Source organism: Pezoporus wallicus, unplaced genomic scaffold (genome assembly GCF_028554395.1).
Source record: "Pezoporus wallicus isolate ANWC-B61680 ecotype Strahan unplaced genomic scaffold, APGP_CSIRO_Pwel_v1 scaffold_14062, whole genome shotgun sequence".
In the NCBI taxonomy this organism is placed as follows: Eukaryota; Metazoa; Chordata; class Aves; order Psittaciformes; family Psittacidae; genus Pezoporus; species Pezoporus wallicus.
In genome coordinates this window covers 378382-393985 of record NW_026640917.1, presented here as the reverse complement: position 1 = coordinate 393985, position 15604 = coordinate 378382, and the positions used below count along the sequence as shown (strand labels likewise).

At 49.3% G+C, this 15604-nt stretch overlaps 2 protein-coding genes across 6 annotated transcripts in view; one reads left to right on the top strand and one right to left on the bottom strand.

The window, feature by feature from the left end:
* RFX2 (regulatory factor X2) overlaps window positions 1-11257 on the bottom strand; it is a 52353-nt gene extending 41096 nt beyond the window's left edge. For 2 of the 5 annotated variants that reach the window (XM_057421211.1, XM_057421212.1), the window contains exon 1: window positions 11043-11257. The gene's annotated coding sequence lies outside the window, so the exon portion shown is untranslated. The remainder of the gene's footprint in view (window positions 1-11042) is intronic. The other 3 variants (XM_057421213.1, XM_057421214.1, XM_057421215.1) reach the window with 2 other exon arrangements.
* A 140-nt stretch (window positions 11258-11397) lies between these two features.
* The window catches only part of LOC130605615 (acidic leucine-rich nuclear phosphoprotein 32 family member B), a 97002-nt gene continuing 92795 nt past the window's right edge, over window positions 11398-15604 (top strand). Inside the window, exon 1 of the mRNA XM_057421239.1 lies at window positions 11398-11402. The gene's annotated coding sequence lies outside the window, so the exon portion shown is untranslated. The remainder of the gene's footprint in view (window positions 11403-15604) is intronic.

The following is a 15604-nucleotide window of genomic DNA, read 5'->3' as shown; positions in this document are numbered from 1 at the left end:
TTCATTTGCAGCCTAACTCAAGTACCCAGTTACTCTGAAAAATAGCATTTTAAGCTATCAACAGCAGCTAAATTATTCAAGGATGGAAAAAAACAAATGCATCTCCTCTAGAAAGAAAACCATCAGTGCTAAGAACAACACAGCTATTCTCCTAAGGCCAAACAATCAGCAAAGCAAATACTAGTAGAAAGATGCAGCACCATTAGCGAAAAGAAAAGTTTTCTAGGAATATTCCAGTCCAAAAGTGTGTTGTAATGAAGCCCACTTTAAATGATACAGCATTTAAACAGGCAGAGTGAGAAGCAATACCCTGAGCATCACCATGTTCTCAAGGGTGAAGGCAGGCCAAGGGGAATGGCTTTAACCTGCTCGAGGGGAGACTGAGATGAGCTCTCAGGCAGAAGCTCTTCCCTGTGAGGGTGCTGAGGCGCTGGCACAGGGTGCCCAGAGAAGCTGTGGCTGCCCCATCCCTGGCAGTGCTCAAGGGCAGGTTGGACACAGGGGCTTGGAGCAAGCTGCTCCAGTGGAAGGGGTCCCTGCCCGTGGCAGGGGTTGGAGCTGGAGGAGCTCTGAAGTCCCTTCCAACCCAAACCATTCCATGATTCCTTACTGCACAGGAGAATGGATCAACCTGACAAAGCCAGACACCACAAGGATCAGTGCTTGGGACATCTGCTTTTTCCCATGGATATTTCATATGGCAACAGTCTGTCAGGCCTATTTGGTCAGGCTGAGTTTAAATGGTGAGAGCACCCTGGACAGGGTGGAGGGTGCCTCCTGTGCCACTCCATCACCAAACTGGCCCCGCTGTGCCCCTGTGTTCATCTCTGCGTGTTCCAGCTCCTCCTCACCATCAGCTGCACATTGTAATTCTTAAAGCATATGAATGCAATGGTGGTGATGGGGGAGAAATCAGGGCTCTTCTGCCAGGCCCCAGGAAGGAGGTGGAGATCTCTGGGCCATCCAGATGTTTGCAAATTCACACAGAGAGCCTAAACAGAGCAAAAACGAGCTGCGACTGTTCTACGCACTAAAGCTGTTATGGTTCTAAGCAAGGTCAGCCTCCCTTGCAGGGACACCACAGCTGCCTTAAAGGACTCCTGCAGCAAAGCTGCAAGACCCAGGAGCAGATATTTGCTCTCTGGAACAGCTACGGAGGTGTGAGGATGCTGTTGGAGCTGTAGCTCCATGACTGCATCCAGGAGCACCACTGAACACCACGGCCTTAAACATCCCCCAGAGCCACCTGAAGCATCGACCTGGTCTGAATGGCTCTGAGCCATCAGCAGCAGCTTCTCCTCCTCGTTCTCCTGCAAAGAGCAATGAAGATTTGTCATGATGTGAAGCAGAGGGAGATCAGGGCGAGACATTTAAGAGCCAAGACCCTGCTCCTCTGTGTGAGCTTTCAATGGATTGTTCCCATGACAGACATTGCACGAGTGGTCGATTAAACCACCTCAGCCTGATTCCCCGGAGCTGTGCAGCTTCAAAAGCAGCAGAGGAACCAGCCAGCATCCCCATCTTCCACTGCTGCTGGGGATTCACTTCACTGTTGCTCTTTTTAAATGAGGAGCTGTTTAGCTCTCGACCCACGACTGCTCTCTCTTCATTTTCCTTTCATTGACTGAATTGCATAAACCTGCCTTTAAAAAACCAAGCCAGAAGATGCAAGCTGCTGCTAAACCCGACATTCCACAAGGCCATCCCCCTGCTTGCAGCATCTTTCCCCACATAGACAGAGAAGGAAAATAAGGAGACATAATAAGGGAAAGGACAGGTCAAGGAGCATTAATTACAGATGGTTTATGGCACTGTCAAATGAAACATCCGTTTATTCTGTAACTTAAAGTAGTGGGACTGAGGTTTCTACCACATCCACACTTGACCCTTTTCTACTTCCCTCCTTACACCCTCTCCTGGGCTATGATTTGAAGGCATTTATGAGCCAAACGTGCTTCAAACAACTTGAAGCATCTTAGAAAAGGCTTCCAGTACCTCTGAAGAGCCTCCTTCAGCAGGTAGCCAGCAGAGACCATTGCTCTGCCAGTTTTCAAAGCAGAATGATTTGTTCTCTTAAAAACCACTTGAACCTTCTCAGTGGCTCCTTTAGTTACCAAGGAGAGGTTTGGGGGAGGAACCGAGGAACGAGTTTCTTCAGTGCAGCCAGATGGAATTCCAAATCCCAAGTTTAGTCAGGGAGCTAAGGGGAAGATGTCAAAACACGCTTTCCATTAACGCAATAGCAGCAAACACAACCGCTTTAAAATGCTATAGACAAACAATTCCAGTGCTGCCAACAGAACCTTTGCCAATACCAGTGATTTTATAACCATAGTAAGTGTAAACCAACAGCAACAGAGTTGTAAGTCAGCGATATGGTATTTTATTCTTAAATATTTGCTTGTGATGCTAGTTGACACCAGACGTCAGTAAAAATAACCTATAGCAAATGAGATGTTGAATGGTCCCATCTGCCTGTTTCACAGGCAAAAAAAAAGGGGGATTTTGTTACTCCTGAATTTCCAGTTGAGTCTTCCAAAACAGAAGGGTCAGTCTCTGTTCTTATTTAGCATGTTGTAAATCAAAAGCAAATGGGTTTAGTTCAGTGGTATAGGTCAGGGGAGTCCATGCAATCGAGCCATTAACAGCAGCTTTTAAAAAGCAAGTATGACATTCATTTTCTGCAGATGGAAAGGGAAAAGAAAACACCATCTCCTCTGCATCTGCACTTCAGCTGCTCAGACAGAAAAAGCACTCCGGCAGCAATAATGCACATTGTTCAGCTGAGCATCCACATCAGCGTGGTTTTCCTCCCATCACCACTATATGCCGAAAGTCAGCTCATCCTCAACATGGACATGAAGCTATGGGGGGACCTCCAAAAGTCAGCTCATCCTCAACACGGACATGAAGCTATGGGGGGACCTCCAAAAGTCAGCTCATCCTCAACACGGACATGAAGCTATGGGGGGACCTCCAAAAGTCAGCTCATCCTCAACACGGACATGAAGCTATGGGGGGACCTCCAAAAGTCAGCTCATCCTCAACACGGACATGAAGCTATGGGGGGACCTCCAAAAGTCAGCTCATCCTCAACACGGACATGAAGCTATGGGGGGACCTTCAAGACATGGACTCAAAGGAGCACCACAAGGAGTTTCTACGGAGTTCACAAGAGACACTGGCTTCTCTAGGAAAGAGGCAGGTCCAGCAATGGCGCCAGAAGCCACTGGCAAAGAGAAACAGAATGGAATTTAGGAAAACTGTCTTTACAGCCTTGCCCTCCAGTTCCACGTGTGTGTGCTCCCGTGTGTCCACAGGGGAACGGTGCTTATGCTCCTGCAGTGGGAAAACACCCACTGATGTTATAAACCCAGCACAAGGCATCAGGACAGGGATTTCACCTTCCAAACAGCTCTTCAACGCACTCTTATCTCCAAGGAATAACACAGCCAACCTGCTGTACCCAGCTGAGGTTTAAAGAGGTTACAGGTCCAACTTCCAATTCCCTACTAGCCTAGGATGGCCATAAGCCAGCAGTGCAGAACTCATCCAGAGCCAATTTGCTTTTCTCCAGCAGAAATAACTGCTTAATGTCCTGTAATTCAATCCTGATATATGAAGAGAGCAGTTAGAAATCAGGAGACGCATTCAAAATGTTCACTGTGGAACATTTTGTTGTCCAACATCATAATGTAAATGCATCCAAAGAGCAGCCAAAATGAAAGCTATCACAAAAATTCCTTAATGATAGACTAATAAGAGACACATCACCAAAGTATTGGAAATTCTTTGGGGAACATGAATACGCATTGCAATGTATGAGCTATTACTTCAGCTATTTGGTGGCATTTATGAAAAAAGCTGGAGTTTTAAGGCCATGAGGTTAGCATACAGCTGCAAAAATTCAATCCAAGCCATAAACTGTCTCTGGATATGTGCAAAGAGAGGGAGTGTCACTGAAACGAGCCTGTGTTTCTCATCAGGTACTGCAAACAGAGCAAGAAGAACAGTGGAGTTTAGCTCAGCTACAGTTCATCTTCCCCAGTAGATTTCACTTCCTGAGAGCACTCTACATGTGTGTTCATTGGGACTGTAAAACAGCCTGAAGAATGACCCCACTTCAGCAAGAAAACCCCCAATCCCTTTACTTCCCCCAAGGAATTGCTCTAACAAGTCCAGGGGTTGGTTGCTTGCTTGGTTGTCATCTTTCAAGTCCTCAGGACCAAAACATAGCTCTGAGCCCATCTCCACATCTTCCCCTGTAGCCCTTTGAAGAAGGGAGGCTAAAATCTCAGTGTCCAGGAGGGGAAAAAGGCAAGGGCATCTGCACAACGGGTTGTGACAGGGCACGAAGGCAAGCAAGAATGACACCAGCCACAACAATGCAATGGTTTTGATCAGTAAAGCAGCCATCGCTTGAGGATTTCAAAGCACTTTATAAGTACGAATCTTTACAGGTCTCCCCAGCTCAACTTTCTGGCTCCTGGAAATTGGATTTTTCCTTAATGGGAAATGGATGAGAAAGCACTGAGCAAATAAAGCCACATTTCCCAAACGGATCCGGAAGTATCAATAGATGTGGATTCTGGGTCAGAAGAAGATGGGATTTAGTCAGTGAGAGCACAATCCCATCGGAGAGTCTAAGGTGGCACAGAAATCCCAGTGAGGACTGGGCCTGAAGGCAAGGAGGTGCACTGGAAGTGTGGAATAAACATCCTTCAGTGTGGTGTGCTCTTGGAACTACACTCGATCATGATGTGTATATATATATATATATATACTACACTCGATCATGATGCGTATATATATATATATATATATGTGTGTGTGTGTGTGTGCGCACACACATCTGTGTATACACAGATATAGCCCCAGGGCCTGCATAAGCATACAGATCTTATTGTGACAAACACACCCTCAGATGTTTTGATACCAAACTTTCTCTTTTCAGTCCCCATCAAGGAAGCGAGGATTAGTGCTTCTTACAGATGAGATACGAAACCAGAGCTTGCAGGGTACCTGTGGAGCTACAGACAAAGCACATTTTCCCCCAGGACAGCAGTAGGGGACTTAATTCCTGAGCATTATAATACGGTGAATCATGGTTTTGAGTGATTGCATCCATGAAAAAGATGCAGAAAAGTAGCCAGTCCACAGTTTGTATTTAGGAGAGACTTACACTGCAATCCACTACCCCAGCTCATGTAATCCACCGTGACAATGGATACCATGGGATAAACAGAAAGGCACTGCCTGGCCTATACTTGTGTCCCTCTGTCATCACACCCTGTTAGGAATCAAAACGCTGACTCCCAAAGGCACCTCTAAAACCCAGGTGTTTGTAGGTTGAGCACCAGCACAGCAGCTTGTGCGTCACACATTCCCTCCATGACAGCATCGGGGGTGTTTGCTCTCAGCGGAGGTGATCTCTAAGGGAGTTCTCTATCTTAAACTGCCTAATGATCCTCTACCTGGAGCTGGCTCTTCCCTTGGCTCTTCCCTAGTAACCAAAGGCTGTGGCGACGGCGCTTCCCAACAGTACAGGGATGACGCAGCAGCAGCCGATGAGGCATCGCACTGGAATGTCTTGGATGGAGAGTGCAGAGGAGGTTTCTGTGACGGATAAAACCCCTCTGCCAGCACAAAGTCATTAATCCCCGTCTTTGCTGTAAGACAACCTTTGCTCTGCCCCTGCCCTGTGAGCACTCTGGGACAGAGACCAGCCCCAGTGTTCTGCTGTACTTCACCAGGACAACGGGGTGCCAGGGTACATTGGGGCATCCCAGCACTGGAGCAGCTCCAGCATTCACAGGGTTTAACTCAAGAAAGATTAAGTAATGAACTGACTCAGAACTGCCATAGCCAGGTAAACCCCTGGGAACACAGAGTTTAGTGGCACAGAAATGCTGACTGCACTTCTTAACCCACAAACACGTTGAGGGGTTTTGATGGGCTTTTTGGTTGGCTTTAACTGTTTTTTAACTCCTGAGCAGCATCTCAATTGGGAAGAATGAAAATGTGGAAAACAGCAGTGGTAAGGACCAAAAAGCACTTTTGTGCTCCAGTATAATTTGACACGTGAATTACGTGGCTCACAACCCCTCACCTTCCACAGCTGTCTCTAATGGTTGCATACAAGGTAATACTCTGAAATCTAAGCCAGTCCATTTATTCACAAGGCAAGCAGCAGTTCTCTCATCTAAGTGCTTCCTGGATAAGTGCCTCCTACCTGGTGAATAACTTCAACCAGCGTTGCAGTGAGGCCATCGCTGCTGCATCCCAGTGGAGGGCTGCTGGATGCCTATACATGACCATAATAAAAATTACATGCTCAGTGCCCTGATTTCTCTCATCATTATAGTTCTAGGCACAAAAAACCACAAGTCCTTGTGGCCCAGCGTCTCCCTGCTCAGTTACACAGAGCCAGTCTGGGGGTTTTACCCTGCAGCATGAGGTTCCTTTACCTAAAACCTGCTGAATACCCCCCACCAGAGATGAGGAGGAACAGAATAACTGAGCTAATTCCCCAGCCAAGGTGAATGTTTGATCAGCTGTGTGTTAAGCCAGAAATTATCCAGGGTAGTTCCAGGGTTGTCATGGTGGCAGTGGGATCTTAGGCTGATACTAAAGAATAGTCTCACAATGACTGACTGGTGGCAGCTAAGGAAATTGCTTTATTATGCTGAGGTTGTTTGCTTATCATCATTCCACTCGGGCCCTTTCCTTTCTTTCTTCTTCCCCTGATGTTTCTTGTCAGTCTTAACTGGTGACATCTCTAAAAGAAGGAGCATTCTTAACTACAGGCTCAGTTCAGTGGGGCTCTTCGCTCTGCATTAACCTCGAAGAACCAGCAGCCACATAATCACACAATCCCAGACTGATTTGGGTTGGAAGGGACCCTAAAGCCCAGCACGGGCTGCCCCAAGGCACAGGCCAGCTCCTGGAGAGCAGGTACTCTGATGAAGTCTCTCTGCCACAGAAGACAGGGATGTGTCTCAAGCTGCTGGTCTTCACCGGAGCCATTCCTTCATCACAGCAGGTACCTGCTGTGGTTTGTCCTCGGGCACATTCAAACATTCTCCCCATAAAGCCAGAGAGGAACCACCTCAAACAGAACAAAGCCATTACTGGAACCGGACGGTCGCAATATGCACCAAGGAACTAAATGACCCATCAGTGAGGAGCATCGCTGCACCCAATGCGATTATTACCTCTGTCAGCTTCTTGCTTACAGGCACTGAGGATTTCCTTCAGTGCAATATTGATTTGTGAAAAGAAAAGAAAGAATCTGTGGCTTGGTTTATTCCATTTCCATTATCAAAGTCATCACTGGCATGGCACGAGGTGACCTCTGTTTCCTTGAAAGCAGCTGCAATGTTCAGTTGCTAATCTCTTGTCAAAGCTTCATCGCTACAATATATTTGTCTGTGTCTCTAAGCTGAGACTTTAATAAGCTCAGGAAAATAAATTCCTAACAGAAACCTCCTGTAGGAAAAAAGCAACTTCTCAATCATCTTCATGTGACTTTTCAAACCCCTTCGCTAGACTCCTTAACTCCTACATAACACCAGATCAACACACCAAAGCTGTTTAGAAAGTTCTGGTTGGGAAGACTCTGGTTCTCTGGTTTCTGTTGTAATTTCACATACTCCTTGTCAATCGAATGCTTGACGGTACTGCCTATCCCCAGAGTGTTGTAAGCGAGAGGAGCATCCCTGGAAGAGGAAGATCTTTGCATTCATTGACATGAAATCACACGTCTACACATAACTACATATTGCCAGAACAAGTCCCCTGAATTAAGGACATTTAAACTTTTCTAGTCCTTCTGGTTTAGCTGGGGGAAACAGAGACATCAGAGAAACACCACCCAAAGCCGAAGGTGGGTTTGGTTTTTTAACTCCCTCCCCTAAGTGCAAACGGTTTGTGCATTGAAATAATTTCCTCTGTGCTTTCTGTCTTAAGAAAGGTGACTGTCTGGAGGTAGGGCCCCATACGGAAGGATTTCTTTTTGTTCAGTGTATTAAGGGGTCTGTAGCTTGTGTCAAAGAAACCTTTTGTTGCCTATGTATTTATGGCATAATTAGTTCATACACTGCTTAGACAGAGATAGCCTGACGTGAGAAAGCCAGCACATTCTTAGACAATAAGGTGGATTTGTGTTTGAACAAAGCAATAAGGAACTGCCAGGCCAAATAAGACAAAAACCCCACATCTCAAAGTGCAGACTGCAGACAGAAGCTTTGCATATGCTTCCAACAGCAGAAACATACCCCGGGATCAGGGAGCTGCAGGCACGGGCGTTGGGTGCTCCTCTCACAGCACCCACGGCAAGCCCTGGCACCCACGGCAAGCCCTGTGCTCCAGCTGGCGGGTGCCCGGCGGGAACGGCTCTGGCATTTGTTCCGAGGGAGGGAAAGAGGGAAAACTCGGTTTAAATATAACTCGGCAGCCTCCAGCAGCAACTTTGGCTGCGAAGCGGAGCGGGTGAGATCCGCCTGTTGAATCAGCAGAGCCCTCCCCGCGCTGTGACTCCGCAAGATGCTTTTAGCTCGGGAGTGCTAAAAGCGAGCAAGGAAAATCTGCTGGAATGAACGCGTGAGAGCAGCTCTGTTTACCGGCCGCTATTAAAGTGAAAACACGTTGTGATTAAACAGAACAGCTGTCAGTGCGCCGAGGTGTTACAAGCGTGAGACTATTTAAAGACAATGACTGGCGCCATCTATTCCACTGCGCTCGAGCAAGGAAAAGGCACAGTTATCAACCACTGACTGAGGCTTTCCGCGCACAGCAGCCCTGAAGAGGCTTTGTGACGGAGAGGGTAGCAAGTACAGAGGTGACTTTTAGTGGCAATGAGAACTCCCAAGTGGAGAATTTACCCAAACAGAGAGCCAGGACACACGAGGCCAGTCAATGTCATCGGAGGCTGCTCACAGCTTCAGTGATTATGGCCTCAAATTACCAGAACAGATTTCCACGTGCAAAAGTCTGGAGGAAGTGGTTTTTTAAGGTACCTTCAGGTCCTTCACACGTGATTTAACAGTGACTCTCACTAGATCATGCACAGCCTCAAGCCTTGAGATAGGTGACCCTGTCCCTCCCTCCCTGCTGCGCGGGACTCAACAGGACGCATGATGCCAAGTCCCTCGATGAAGACAGGCCTCCGTCTGTACACCAAACCTCTAAACTTACATACAAAGCCTCCAAACTGCTCTCTGAGAGGGCAGATCTGATGTTAAGGGAGGATTTGCTGCACTGGGCTATGGCCCCCAGTGTCTTGCCCCCTCTCTGGTTGCCGTAGCACAGCGCTGGGATTTCACGCTTGCGCAGAGCCTTCCGGAGCAAGCGGAGCTGGCAGCTGGGCCCCAGGACAGGGACACGGTGCTATGAGAGGAATTCATGAGATGCAAATGACACAGCAGGGAAATGCAAAGCAGGCACTGTCTGGGGGAGTCCCCTGTGAAGTCTGAGGGACCTGGTCCTCACATTCCTCTGTGCCAAAGGATGCTCTCACAACCACGAACGCACTGGGATCATTCCTGTTCTGCAGAAAGCCAGCAGGGACAAAGAAATTCCACTTATCAACCCCTCACCTGATTTTGTGCACACCTTCACCCCTAAGGCTGAGATCCTGCAGCTACCTGAGAACCCAGATTCTGCTTTAAAAGGCATTTCCAAGCCTCACCATTACGGCAACAGCTTTGAGAACATAGGCACCTCCAAAACCCAGCACATGGGTGTGCACCAATGGTCCTGCAAGTGTGGTTTTCCCTCACCTGAATTCAGACATCCAGAAGTGAAACAGAAACCTCAGCCGCTGATCTAACCCATCCTGAACCACGTCGTAACCATGAGAGAGCCTCCCAAAACGCCTTCCACCGGACATGTAACTTGAAAATAAAGCCTAAGATACGACTGAATGCATCTTAAAGGGACTGAGGCGAACTCAGCCTGCAAACAGCAGAGGCAGAGAAGGATCCCCAGGCTTTGGGAGCTTCAAGTTTATGCTTTGAGACTGATCTTTTTTCTTAGCCAGCAATTACTCTCTGCTCTCCAATGATTTGTACCGAGATTGAGTTGAAAAGTTTGGCCAGAAGCAGATGAATAAATCCCTGACTCGCAAATGGATTTCAAGCTGAGGATGATCGGTTTAAGGGTATTCCAAGTGCAAAAAACCCCATGAAGGAGATTTAATAAAATTACTGTTTACTCCACCTTGCTCTTTCATTAGTAAGTTTTGCTTCTTTCAATAGCAAACCCCAAAATAAAGACTTTAGAGCAGTTATCTAAGCGAAAAGAATGGAAAGATTTAATCAGACTGCAGGAACTCACTCTTGAAATAGGCACATACACAAAATCCTGCTTTAACAGGAGGTGAGTCTCGTTTCACAACGCACTTTATTCAAAACAAACAGGAGAAACCAAGTCAGGAATAGACGGCAGAGGCTTAAAAATAGGACTTAGTGCAATTTTCGCTCGTTTCTAAGACTAACGACGAAGCAAGCGCTGGGATCCGCGAGCTCTGGCGAACTACAGGGATGTGCTGGAGTCGGAATGAGCCCCCAGCGGGGATGGGAGGAGTGCGCGGGGGCAGCGGAGGGAAAGCGAGCGCAGGCAGCGCGGCTGCCGGCCGCGTCCCCTCGCAGCTTGCCCCGGCTCCCTCCGACCGCTCAACCGGACACCCGGAGTTACGGGAAGGGACGAGGCGCGATGAAGCCGGAGGCGGGGTGTGTGCGGGGTGCGTGCGCGCCCTCCGGTCCCGGGCAGCGCTCACAGCACCGCGGGAGGGAAGGGGGGGGGGGGCGCTCCGCCGCTCCCAACTTTCCCGGGGACACCGAGGGCCGGGGGGGGGGGGGGGGGCGGAGTAGGGAGATGGAGCAGGGGAGAGGGTCCCCCCCCCGCCTCACCGACCCCGGGGGCGGCCATGAAGCGACCCGGCCCCCCCCCAACACTCACCGCCGCGGGTGGGATCCGCTTCCCCCCCCCCCAACCCCGCCACCCCATCCGAGCCCGGCGGGGCGCGCATCGCCCCCGCTCACCTGCCCTCCCCGCCGGGCGCCGCGGGCTGCGCTGGGCTCCGGCCGCCGGGGCCGCGCGTTGCTCCCGTTGGCAAGTAACAGTCTCCAGGGCTACGGTCACTATGGCGCCTGCCGCCGGGTCTCGAGGCAACTGTTGCTACCCTCTCCCTCGCACGTCACCGCCCGGCCCCGCCCAATCCGCGGCCTGGGGAGGGTGGGCGTGTCCGGAGAGGCGCCGCAGCCCATTGGCTCTGTGGCTGTCTGTCACGAGAGGGGAGGGATTAGGAGCGGGTTGGGCCAATGGGGATGGGGAGGAGGGGCGTGGCGGAGAGTTGGCGCGCGCTTTGGCGCTCCGGCGCGGGGCGGGGCGGGCGCGCGGCGTCCCGCGCCGACGGGAAAAGTTCGTTTCTCCCCCGCGTTCGGTGTTCGGACGCTCCCGTTGGATCCCGAGAAACGGCCGGAACGCGGGGGGGGTGATCGGAGCTCCAAGCTCCCCGTGACATCAAACCGTTTCCATAGCGACCGGCTGTGACGTCACAGCCATCAAAACCGGGGGGGGGGGGGGGGGCGGATGGAGCTGATGGAGAAGCAGGGAGCAGGATCCTGGGTTAGGGCTTGTGTGGCCAATGGGATGAGGTTCAGGAAGGCAAAGTGCTGCGTCCTGCACTTGGGCCACAGCAACCCCACACAAGGCTCCAGGCTTGGGGGAGAGCGGCTGGAAACTGTTCATGGGAAAGGAGCTGGGGGTGCTGGTTGATGGAGCTGAACATGAGCAGCTTGTGCCCAGGAAGCCACCAGCATCCTGGCCTGGATCAGCACCAGTGCGGCAGCAGGGCCAGGGCAGGGATTGTGCCCCTGCAGTGGGCACTGGTGAGGCTGCACCTTGAATCCTGTGTTTGGTTCTGGGGCCCTCACTGCAAGAGAGACATTGAGGTGCTGGAGTGGGGCCAGAGAAGGGCAGCGAAGCTGGTGCAGTGTCTGGAGCACAAGTGTGATGAGGAACTTGTCCTGGTCTTTTTGCAAAGAACAGCCAAATCCTCTTGTTTTCTGGCAGTAACACAGGCTGAGTTTTACATCTGCCCCTAAGAAAGAGCCCGTGAAGGAAACACTGATGCTATTAATGTGATTTTTCTCTTTTTCACCTTTCATTTGCAACTTTAAACATACTTGAAAATTAAGATGTTTCTGTCGGTCAAATTCTTTTTGCAATCAACAGGTCTTAATAGTATTATGGTGATGATGAGCCTGGCCATGGCTTCGTGGTTAAGTTTTGCTCCTAAAGAATTAATTATGAATGGAGGAGAGCTTTAGAAAGCAGGGGGGATTTGTCCTTCTTCCACTCTCACCAACACACATCAATCAACCTTGCTGCTTCGGAGCTGGCCTGAGCCATGCAGATTAAAACCAGTCCTACGTCCAGGGCATTTCCCTGAAGTTGAAGTGACTGATAGGTGTGCAGTGGCCAAGACACTTGCTTTAACTACTGGGGAGAGAGGTGCTTTGCTCCCACATCCACTCCAGTTTCATTTAATTCAGCCGTTACTGCGTAATGAAACCAATCTGCGCTCTGGGTTGGCCTCAGCTCTTCCCCATGGTTTTTGAAGGCAGGTGCTGCCAAGGAAAGCAGTGTTTTTTATCAAGCTTTATGGAATACTTCTGTTTGTGGTGGTTTTGTTGTTTCCCCTGGCTCTGCTTCCTCCCAGCTTCTTGTGCCCCTCCTCACTGGCAGAGCATGGGACCGAAAAGTCCTTGATCAGGGTAAGTGCTACTGAACAATAACTAAAAACATCAGTGTGTTATCAACGTTGTTCTCAGGCTAAAGTCGAAAACACAGCACTGCACCAGCTACTAAGGAGGTAAAACATGACCGTTACAGCTGAACCCAGGACACCCCCCTTCTCCCCATCACCACATGCTTTTCAGATGCTTTCAAAACTCCCCATCAGCCACTCCAGGATGTCAAGGATCACCTTACTGACATGCAATAAAAAGCCTTGAGGATGTATTTTTCTCTAACGTTTTCTGAAAAGTATGTCCCTGCCTAAGCCAAGGAAGTGTGTGGAATTTGTACCCATGGAGACTCCAATAACACAGCCAGCTCCAATCGCCGCAGGATCATTAGTTTTCTTACCTAACATACCAGGAAAGGAGTAAGTGGAAAAGAGAGGGACAGAGAGAAAATCCCTGAGTGAGGAGTGAAGAGATGCAAATTAGAGAGACTGGTCTTGCTGGTTAGGTAGCACTTGGTCTGTCTGCAGATTTGGGGTTGGTATATCTGCTTTTGGAAGTTCACTAGGAGACTTACGCTGGAAGCATCCACAGAGTGTGTGTCTGAGCACCCAGGACGTGTCAGGTGAGGTTTTAAGAAGTTGCAAAGTCTCTCAATGGGCTGTAGGCCCTTAAGCCAAGGATATTTAGAGAGATCAGCTTTTAGGTGAGGGTGTCAATGCTCACCAAGCAGTAAAATAGAAAGCAGAGATGGAATGGTTTTTAAGAAGTCATCTAATGCACATAAACATCCACCTTTACCATGGGAAATAGAGACCAGATTAATCTTTCTCTTAACAGCACCTTCTAATGTGTTTGAAGGCAGTTCTTATTTCTTCCCTTTTAAATTGAACAACCCTCTGTTTTTACCGTAAGGAAAATCCAGGCCTTTCCCACACAAGTGCTGTGTAAACAGTTATTTTCAATCCTGCAATACTGTGGTCACTTATGCCTGCTTCAGCACCATTATTGCATTTGCCCATACTGAATTGCAACACGTTCATTTTGAGTCATTACTCAAATTTACTGAGAGCTTAAAGAAATCCTCCAGAAGTGCCTGCAGTCCTGCCCAGTTTAGCTGATTGCCTGCAATGTGTTGCTGCAGGTCTGTTATCACTTCAGGTTTTAGAGCACATTCTCCACTGCACAGCATCTGTACCTCTGCAAAAAAAAAACCCGTGTCCAGCTCTGGGACAACAGCACAAGAGGGACGTGGAGCTGTTGGAGTGAGGCCAGAGAAGGCCATGGAGATGCTGCGAGGGCTGGAGCAGCTCTGCTCTGGAGCCAGGCTGAGAGAGCTGGGCTGGGGCAGCCTGGAGAAGAGAAGGCTCCTGAAGGGGAGACCTGAGAGCAGCTCCAGTGCCTGAAGGGGCTGCAGGAGCCCTGGAGAGGGGCTTGGGACAAGGGCCTGTAGGGACAGGCCAAGGGGAATGGCTTGAACCTGCCAGAGGGGAGACTGAGATGAGCTCTTAGGCAGAAGCTCTTCCCTGTGAGGGTGCTGAGGCGCTGGCACAGGGTGCCCAGAGAAGCTGTGGCTGCCCCATCCCTGGCAGTGTCCAAGGCCAGGTTGGACACAGGGGCTTGGAGTAAGCTGCTCCAGTGGAAGGGGTCCCTGCCTGTGGTAGGGGGTTGGAACTGGGTGAGCCTTAAGTTCCCTTCCAACCCAAACCATTCCATGACTCTATCAGTTGGATGATACCCTGCAATACCCTGAAATACCCAGCACACAAGTTTTGATTAAGCCCTACAAACCTTGAAAGTTCACCAGTTCAGTCCTGGGAACTTGGGGAGTGATCACAGGGACCTGTCTGTCACCTCTTCTGTCAGGCTGATCACTGGAATTATTTTTCCCTTGTTTCCTCGTCTGCATAAGCCAGACCTCATCCCTCTCAGTGCAATATCGGGCTGGGTCTTGGGGAAGGAACCTTCCTAAAAGAATCCTGAAAGAATCCCCTTCTTGGGGAAGGAACCTTCCTGAAAGAATCTGGTGGTATGGAAAGAGAAGGAACTGAGCCTGTTGGAAGGCACGTTTGCTGCAGCTGTAACACATACCCACAGGAGGGCACATTCCTCAAAGCAAACTGGAATTCAGCTCAAATCCATCCCCGCTCAAAGGCTCTGTGCAACTTGATTTCACTAAAGGGAGGTTTTGACAAAATCTCATCTTTTGATGGAAGAAAATGCTCTGTACAGATGGTAGGGTCCTTTAAAATCTCATGTTTATCTGTGAAAAATGCTGTTGTTTCAGTTGCTGGTGATGAAACCTTCAATGAAGCTGTTCCCTTGAATTGTTTTACTGAAGAAATGAAAAAGTTCCCAATAATTAAAACCAAAACAGACCAAAACATTGCCTTTGGGGGTTTTCTTGCTTAAGTAAAAGTGTGCTTGTGTTCAGCCAGTTTTACTGGGGAGAATCCCCTTTTTGGCACAGGTATTGTTCTACCTGAATGCTTTCTGTGTCGGGTTCCCCCATCCGTGCTGTCTTTGAGTGACCTCAGTGCATTGGGTGCAAAAAAAAACATCAGGAGCCTGGACCTGTGGCTCTTGGAGTCTGCTCTACCACAGTATAAACAGCATCATCCCAAGCAAGCCAAGAAGATTGTCTAAACTACCATAAAGGATTTTCTTTCCATATTATCAGTGATAAAATTTAACTTCACAATCATTTTAGATGGGAGGTGGGATAGGTTCTGGTTTTGTACCAACATCTTCAGAGGGACTGAAGCAAACTGAAGCAATGGCTTTTCCTGCACGGAGCTGCACATCCTTCGAGCACCACAGTGTATTGACAACACTGGGTGAGAACCTGCTCCAAC